The sequence below is a fragment of the Triticum dicoccoides genome, chromosome 7A, assembly GCF_002162155.2.
Source record: "Triticum dicoccoides isolate Atlit2015 ecotype Zavitan chromosome 7A, WEW_v2.0, whole genome shotgun sequence".
Taxonomy (NCBI): domain Eukaryota; kingdom Viridiplantae; phylum Streptophyta; class Magnoliopsida; order Poales; family Poaceae; genus Triticum; species Triticum dicoccoides.
Genome location: NC_041392.1, coordinates 306,290,055 through 306,298,528, shown reverse-complemented (window position 1 = coordinate 306,298,528; position 8,474 = coordinate 306,290,055). Strand labels below are relative to the sequence as shown.

The 8,474-nt window shown below is 46.1% G+C and overlaps 2 long non-coding RNA genes across 3 annotated transcripts; one reads left to right on the top strand and one right to left on the bottom strand.

Annotated features, from left to right (window-relative positions):
• Positions 1–3,111: 3,111 nt before the first annotated feature.
• LOC119329175 lies at positions 3,112–5,553 on the bottom strand. Its single transcript, XR_005159331.1, has 4 exons — positions 5,412–5,553; positions 5,045–5,298; positions 4,203–4,558; positions 3,112–4,118 (listed from the first exon to the last, which is right to left on the bottom strand). It is a non-coding gene; the product is annotated as an uncharacterized LOC119329175 (long non-coding RNA).
• LOC119329176 lies at positions 3,999–6,818 on the top strand. Of its 2 annotated transcripts, none has more exons than XR_005159333.1 (5): positions 3,999–4,140; positions 4,241–6,032; positions 6,157–6,227; positions 6,326–6,567; positions 6,683–6,818. It is a non-coding gene; the product is annotated as an uncharacterized LOC119329176 (long non-coding RNA). The 2 variants fall into 2 exon arrangements; XR_005159332.1 differs by having other exon boundaries at positions 6,147–6,227.
• The last annotated feature ends 1,656 nt before the right edge of the window (positions 6,819–8,474 follow it).

Here is an 8,474-nt window from a genome sequence, read left to right as displayed (position 1 = left end):
TTACTCTCATTAGAAGGTGGGAATGGGTGATCAATCCACTCTTCCTCCTTTTGTTCTTCGCTCTCCTCCTCATCTTTTTCATCCAATGGGCTTACAATGTCATCAATTTCTTCTTGCATAGACTCCTGCAAAATATTAGTCTCTTCTTGGACAGAGGAGGAGTCCTCAATATATGGTTTAATATAAGGATTAGAAGCATAATTATCATAGCAATATTTAAGTATGTCCAAATTTTCAGATTTGTAGAGAGTAGTATCACACTCTTCAATAAAAGAAGCAATTTCACAAGTACCCCTAAAAGCAACAAATTCTTCAATTTGTTGAGCATCATAGTAATTATAAACACCCTTAGTGTACGAAGATACGATTCCATTATCACTAAGCCCACATTGGTAAGGAAGGTGTTTCTTAGGGTCTTTAGAACAACAAGTACAATCATATATTTCACATAAATTCCAAGCATAGCACTACAGACGATGAATTTGATATAGTAAAAGTTTCCCTTTTTCAAATATGCGGTGTCACACATAACAAGCATGCTCATCTAAAGATTTTCCCTCAACTAAGCCAGTTGGGGTTTCAGCACGAGCACATAGGGATCGAAGATGATCCAAGTAAAAAGCTTCAGTAGTGTGATAGATTTTGAGTGGTTCTTCAACCATTGGTTCAGTAGGTACCACATTTTTTTGGTATTTTGCGTTTCCTACCCATAACTAAATATAGAAAACAAGAGCATAAAATAAAAACTACTTAGCGATAAAGCAAACAAGCACACACGAGAATATTCACCCCATGCTATAAGTCCCCAGCAACGGTGCCAGAAAAAGGTCATAATAACCCACAAGTATAGGGGATCAATTGTAGCCTCTTTTCATAAGTAAGAGTGTCGAACCCAATGAGGAGCTAAAGGTAGAACAAATATTCCCTCAAGTTCTATCGACCACCGATACAACTCTACGCACGCTTAACATTCGCTTTATCTAGAACAAGTATAAAACTAGAAGTACTTTGTAGGTGTAACGGGATAGGTTTGCAAGAATATAAAGAGCACGTAAATAAAAACTAGGGGTTGTTTTAGGTAAATAAGCAATAAAGTTAGTATAGCGAGTGTGGAAAAGTGGTGGTAGGAGTTGCAAAATTGTCCCTAAGCAATTGACTACTTTACTAGACCGATAGCAAGTTTTATGTGGGAGAGGCCACTGCTAGCATGTCATCCCTGACTTGGAATTCTATGGACTTATGATTGGAACTATTAGCAAGCATACGCAACTAGTAACGTTCATTAAGGTTAAACCCAACCATAGCATTAAGATATATTGGTCCCCCTTCAATCCCGTATGCATCAATTTCTATGCTAGGTTGAAGTTTCTGTCGCTCTTTCCCTCCAATACATAGTCCTATCAACATACAAATAACCCTATGGTGTGATCCACGCGCGCGCTATATGATGGGCACCAAAGGACAGCAACGCAACCACAAGCAAATTAAACCGATCATAGCAATTCACCAATTACCGATAGGGCAACACAAATCTACTCAGACATCATAGGATGGCAACACATCATTGGATAATACTATGAAGTAAGCACCATGTTCAAGTAGAGGGTACAACGGGTTGCGGGAGAGTGAACCACTGTAGATAGATGGGGAAAGGTGATGAAGATGTTGGTGAAGATGACGGAGGTGTTGGTGTAGATCACCATCACACGATGATGGCCCCGGCGGCATTCCGGCGCCACCGGAAGAGAGGGGGAGAGGGGCCCCCTTCTTCTTCTTCTTCTTCTTCTTACTTGACCTTCTCACTTGATGGGAGAAGGGTTTCCCCTCTGGTCCATGGCCTCCATGGCGGCGGAGGGGCGAGAGCCCCTTCGAGATTGGATCTGTCTCTGTGTCTCTCTCTGTTTCTATGTTCCCCAATTCTACCCTTTCACCATTTCTTATATTCCCTGAGATCTGTAACTCCGATTGGGCTGAAATTTGAACACGATATCTATCTGGATATTGGCTTTCTTGCGGCGAAAGAAGGGCGCCAACCGCCTTACGGGGTGGCCACAAGGGTCAGTGGCGCGCCCACCCCCTGGGCGTGCCCCCTGCCTCGTGGGCCCATCGAGCATCGCCTCGCGTTGATTCCTTTTCCAAAATTCACATATATTTCAAAAAAATCTTTGTCAGTTTTTATCCCGTTTGATATGGATTTTCTGCGAAACAAAAAACATCCAACAAACTGGAACTGGCACTGAGCACTGGATCAATATGTTAGTCCCAAAAAATAGTATAAAAAGTTGCCAAAAGTATATGAAAGTTGTATAATATTGACATGGAACATTAAAAAATTATAGATATGACGGAGATGTATCATCGGACATTCACTCCATTGTCCTAAAGATTATTAAACACGAGTGTTATCAGTAATGTTCGCACCTTTATTCTCCCATTGAACCCTTGCGTAACTGAGGACTGCGAGGGGTTGGCGTACTCTATATAAACTACCCCTCCCCTCTGACACAAGGGTTCGCACCCCTGTAACTCAACGCTCCAATAAACAAAGCCTCTACGGCAACGAGACATGGGGCGATAGATCTGTCCCAACCCATGGAAGGAACTGGACCAATGCTTCTAACGCCAACCGTCTCCTCCAGATATTTCTCCCCCGCCGCACCACCTATCGTTTCCTCCCATCCCCCGCCATATCCTTCCTCTGCAAGCTTCGGAGCTCGCACATCTCGCATCTTCGTGACAATGGAGTCCTCTTCTACAATGGAGGCAAGAACTCACATCGTCACGCATGGAGGGAGTGTGTGAAGTGCAGTCCACAACTAATTAACTGATGGATAGCTGAGCAGATTGAAGATCAAGTAGCAACAACACGCCTTCGGGCATATCGGCGGCAGCGTCATTCAGAAGATCAACGGTGGTAGGGGATCCCAGTAGCGAGAAGCAGAGGATGTAAAAGGTGGGTGGGAGAGGGGGATTGCGGATTGGTTGTGCTGGTCCTGGCGAGATTATTGTGGGACAGATAGAACGAGTGGTAGGTGGGCTAGTTGTGGATAAAACCAAACAGAAAAGTCAAGAGAGCTCCAGAATAAAATAAAGCTACATGTGGCGGCACATTAATTGGTAAATTAGTGGCCCCGCACTTGATTAATTATGGATTGACATCAACACACATTGCTTAAGGATTAGAAGGAGATTAGAGTGTGATTACATGCAAATTTCCTGTTCTTAGTCTAGCTAGTACACATGAGATGGGTGGATTCAGCAATAGAAGAACATCCAAGCGAATGAAGTCATGCCAATGGCTAGCAGCAGCAACGTAGCCATCAGGTTGGTAACGCTGAGCATGATGTTGACCCTGATGAGATCTTGGATAACTCGAGCTCCTAAAGAGATCTCCGCAGGGGCGGCAGCATGTGGAGCTGTTGTAGTGGGGGCATGGCTCTCGTCGGTGACCTCTGCATCCTTGTCAGGAAGCAGGTACATCTCGTATCCCTCCTGCCAGTCGTAGAACTGGCATCGCCCGGCCTAGAAGAAAGATTGGCGAATGACAGCAAAGAGTGAGCAAATGGCAATGTAAAAACTAGTAGAGAAGGCTGGGGGTGCGCATGGAGGCAAGAACCGAAAATTCGATTCTGAGCTCGGGCTCAGCTGCTCCCGAAATCCACACCGATGGTCTGCGCCAAGATCTGTGTGTCTTCATGTATTTTCAGGCCGTATATCTCTTTTCTGGCTCGCGTGTCAGAGGTGCATTTATGGAGACGGCACGTCGCGGCCCCGTTGGAGGTGCGACGGCTCGGCACCACATCTGAGCCTGCATGAGCCGTATGACGCAAGATTCACAGCACAAACGGCGTCGGAGCGCCAGCTCCATAAATGCTCACCAGCCCAACCAGCTCATTCACTCTAGCCAGCACACCACCCATCTCCATTTACTCTCCCGAGCTCGCCCCTGCTTGGCCATCGCCATTGTTCAATCTCGTCCGCGCTGCCATGTCCGCATCGTCTTCATCTTCCCTTCCTGTCCCAGCCGATTGGCTGCTCCCTTTGATGGCATGCCCTCTCTGCAGCGACGAGGTCGTGACCGCCTTCGCGAGGACTAGTAACCAGGCTGGTCATGGTTTCTACAAGTGCATTCGCTATGACGTAAGTAGAATCATTGAGCATGAAAATTATAAATCTGGATCTGTTTTCGGCACAGCTCGTACCTGGCTAATGATTGAGATTTTCTCTTCTCCTTTGGCAGGCCCTTCAGTGACGTTTCTTTGAGTTCCAGCGCGCGTACTGCAGGAGGATGACCCACGAGCAGATCCTTGCTGCGCAGCATCAAGCGGGATGGCACCCAGCGGGGCATGGATTTGCAGTCCAGCACGGCAACGGGGATGCCCAGATTGTTCCCGCTGCCAAACTATATGCCTTGCCCAACGAATCAAAACTAAGTCCCAGCTCAGGTTTAACGACGCTCTTATCAGGTTGCTCTGCATACTTGCGGATTGAAATTTCTAGTGCGCTCATCCTCGACGGGCAAGCCACCCGGTCAGGTGGTGCACTTCCAAGCTGGAGCCTGCATATTAAGAAGCAAAACGGGGGAATGTAGTTAATTTCTGCATTTTTTTTTCAGAATCCAGCGAAATGATTTTTCTGTCTTTTTTCGTTTTCATATTTTTAGATTTGGATTTTGTTCTTAGTTCTATAGCATACAAATAAACAATGGACACCGGGGATGTTTTCCCAACCCCACCCCAGAGACGATGGCCCCTGTGATGCTTGCTAATATCTATATTCATTTTTCATGTTTCTTTTTAGTTTCTGTCTCAGTTCAATAATTTTTGGAAACAGAATAACAGTCTTGGTCATTTTAATCTACATCTGAAGGCAAGTGCACTACCACGATATTGGGCCTGACTTTTTAATTCATTTCCCCAGAAACCATTCGACCTGACAGCAGACGTACTTCTGAATCACTTTTTGCATTGAGACATGTATGTATGGTACGCATTTAACAGTAATTTTGCAGTGCAAGGTGCAAACAGCAGAGAGGAGTTTTCACCTTTTTGTCCAACCGGGGGCTTGTGGATTCACTCTGCCTGTTGATTGAGCAGACCTCGTTGGAGATTCAGCTCGTAAAGCATGGCCACCTTGTTGCGTTGCCGCTGCTGCTCCTACATCCTCCATTTGAGTCAGCTCAGTGACGCCATCGACCTCACCCACATCCTCAGTCGCACTCCCCTTCTCCAGCAGAAAAAGTAGTGGAACTGGATCTGGGTTGTAAGGCTGTCCGCAAATTCCTCACGCACGGGGAACCTACAATACGAACGGCGAGTCGCCGGCAAAAGGATTAGATATCTAGGATCGAACCACGCCGCCGGCGCTTATGTAGAACAGCAATTTTTGCACAGATCTGGCCGGGAACCAACCTGTCAACAGCGTCAATTAGAAACTCCATACCCTCCCCCTCCATCACTGGTTAGTCCGTCGTCGGAGCACGGTCGCCGCCGCAACCCGGTTGGCCGGCCTCCCGCTACGCTCTCCCTTTTTTCCCGGTGACCAGGCTCCAGGGTACCGCGGCGGCGAGGGGACCCTCTAGGACGAACCAGGAGATAGTGGAGGACAAATCTACCTTTTTTTTTTCATTTCATGCCGCACGACCGACAGGCGGCGTAAATTGCTACCGGCCACACGGACCCATTATCTGATCCTTGGCCCAGAATAAAAAAGCAAACGTCCTGGTTGGAAAGCCGACGACCTGGTCCACGGCCCATACCCAGCCGCCGCGACGTCCGTCAGGCCGCGCCCCGCCGTCCCCGTCTTGCGTACTGTTTCCTACCGTATTTGTTGGTTTCTTCTGTTTCTCCTTGCTCGTATCTGACAAGCCAGCTGGATTTGTTCACATCCCAAGACCAAAACAAACGAGCCAGATTATGGGAGCAGCTGAGCCCGGGCTCCAAAACACCCCTTCCGGCAAGAACTCACATCTTTTAAGCAGATTACCTAAAGTGCGGTGAAGATGGAGGCAAGATGTGCGGGCTTAAAAGCACGTAAGTGTCTGGCTAGCGACTTGATTTGTGTAACAAATAAATAGAGATAAATGTAGGATATCTGTAGGAATGATTAATTTGTTAAATCAATCCAATGCTAACAATAAAGTGTAGGTTGTGTCAGGAGCAGCTCACAGGGTGGCTATGTTCAAGAACAACCTGGTACTTCATCTGATTCTATTGCAGACAATGAGGGTAAATTCAATCTCGCCATCTGTATCAAAGAAAATCCATTTCACATATTCTTCTCATGCATAGGCCAAGTCAATCTTTGTATTGTTTTGGTCTGTCAGGGATGGACATGGATCTGGATCATGCTGGTAAAGTTGCCGAAGATTGTTCCCTACCACGGTTCACCGTAGGAGATATGGATGGAGGTGGTGCTCAACAAATAGCTTCCGTGGGAGCGGGAGTTTGTAGCTTGTGACCAGGTCGGAATTTAAGGCGCTCATGCCGCATGATGACAGTGAAGGGGAAGTGTCTCTCACTGATGACGGTGTTGCTTTCTTCCTGCGTTAAATGTTTGCTGAAGCAGGTTAGTGTTTCGTGAGTAACAAATGCATTAATGTAAATGGTAGCAAATTAGTACAGAAGAAATGTTAAAAACATGAGATGTAATTCTAATAGTTGTCGGACAATTTTTGATGCAGTTGGATTCAGTGGGGGATGCTCAATTCCAGGGGCAAGCAATGTAGCTGGTGTGTCTGCAAGTCACAAGAGTGTATCAACAGTCATCCAGCGCATGCTAATAAATTATAGGTTTATGCATATCTTAAATTACTGACATGTGCTCTGTCGCGCTGCTAGTGGGATGGTTTCGTGGATGGTCAAGTTGGAGATGGTCTCGAAGGTGACCTCACCAACGTGGAACAAGATCTACAGTCAAACCAGGAGCTGGCCGTCTTGGTCCAAGAGGATTCAGACAGATTAGATATATTAGCATGACTTGTTAGTTCTGCAGCATTCGGTTTCATGCTGAACACAAAAACTTTTGAGCAGAGTTTGATCTACCGGGTGTTCAGGACGTTTCCCAACTCACACCCTGCTCAAAATACAAAAAAATTAACTCGTCACGAACTAATAATTTTACATGAATCATGTTCTGCATTTCATACTACTATACTACATCAGTTTTTTCATAGATCATTCCCTTTGTGCATTCATTACCAAAGCTCCCTGACATAACTGAACTTGCCTCGTAATTTTTTTGCTTTGTCCTATGTAACTTGCACAAGATTCATAAATATAATAATCACAAGATGGATACTAATTTTTCCAGTTAATCTACTCATTTTTTCAGGTAAGCAAACTTGCACAAGAATAATATAATAATTAGAGGATGCATACTACAACAAAGCACAAGATTCATAAAATAAATCTCCACACCTTCTTGTCCAACCGGGTGCTTGTGGATCCATCTTTCCTGTAGAATGAACTGAAGTTGCACCTACACTCTTTGCTTGGTCTGCAATCAGTGAATCCATGGCATGGTGCTACTCTACTCGTGTACCTCCTTGCTCAAACGCATCAGCGTTATCTCCCTCACTCTCATTGAAATCCGACACTGCCCCACCTCCACCATCAACACTTATTTGGTCGCCGTACCCAGTACCACTGAACCCGGCTCCGGCACTGACCCCTGCTTCAACCACCCCCAATCTGGGTCCGCCCAATGAATGAACTTTGGGCATACCATCCCCACCCTGTACCATTTTCACTAAAATGACAGCGCCGCGGGCCTCATGAGCAAAAATAGGCAACCTGCGTCGAAATTTTGACCAGAAATCAAGGGTACAGCCGATAGATCCGAAGCTCAATAGAACATTTATGCATTTCTCCCAGGGGCAGACCTACATTTCTCACCTGTCCACTGGAGTCATGGGGAAGTCCGTCGCCATCTTTGGTGAATCCTTTCTTCGATCTACCAACTGGCGGGGACAACACCATGTGATGCCTCAACGGCTAACCTCCCTGCCGGCGCCGCAGAGCTCATCGTGACTTATTTAGAAGAATATCGCTACCCAATAGAACCCCCACCCCCCACACCCAATCAGCTCCCTCCAAACCCATCGACCATTGCTACTGACAGGTGGGCCATGCCAGACGACAGTCGCCGTGAATAACAAACACATGTACCAAGCGCGTCGAGAATACAGGTTCGTCAAGGGCGTCAACCAGCAAATATTTGTCTGATCCAGTAATGCCTCCCGTCTGTACATACAAACGGCCAGCTCAGTGTATACCTCTTTTCAGAATTTAGTGTTCCTGATGATGACCTACAAGTATAGGGGATCAATTGTAGCTCTTTTTAATAAGTAAGAGTGTCGAACACAACGAGGAGCAGAAGGAAATGACAAGTGGTTTTCAGCAAAGTAATGTCTGCAAGTGCTGAAATTGTAAGTAACAGAGTAGTTTGATAACAAGATAATTTGTAACGAGCAA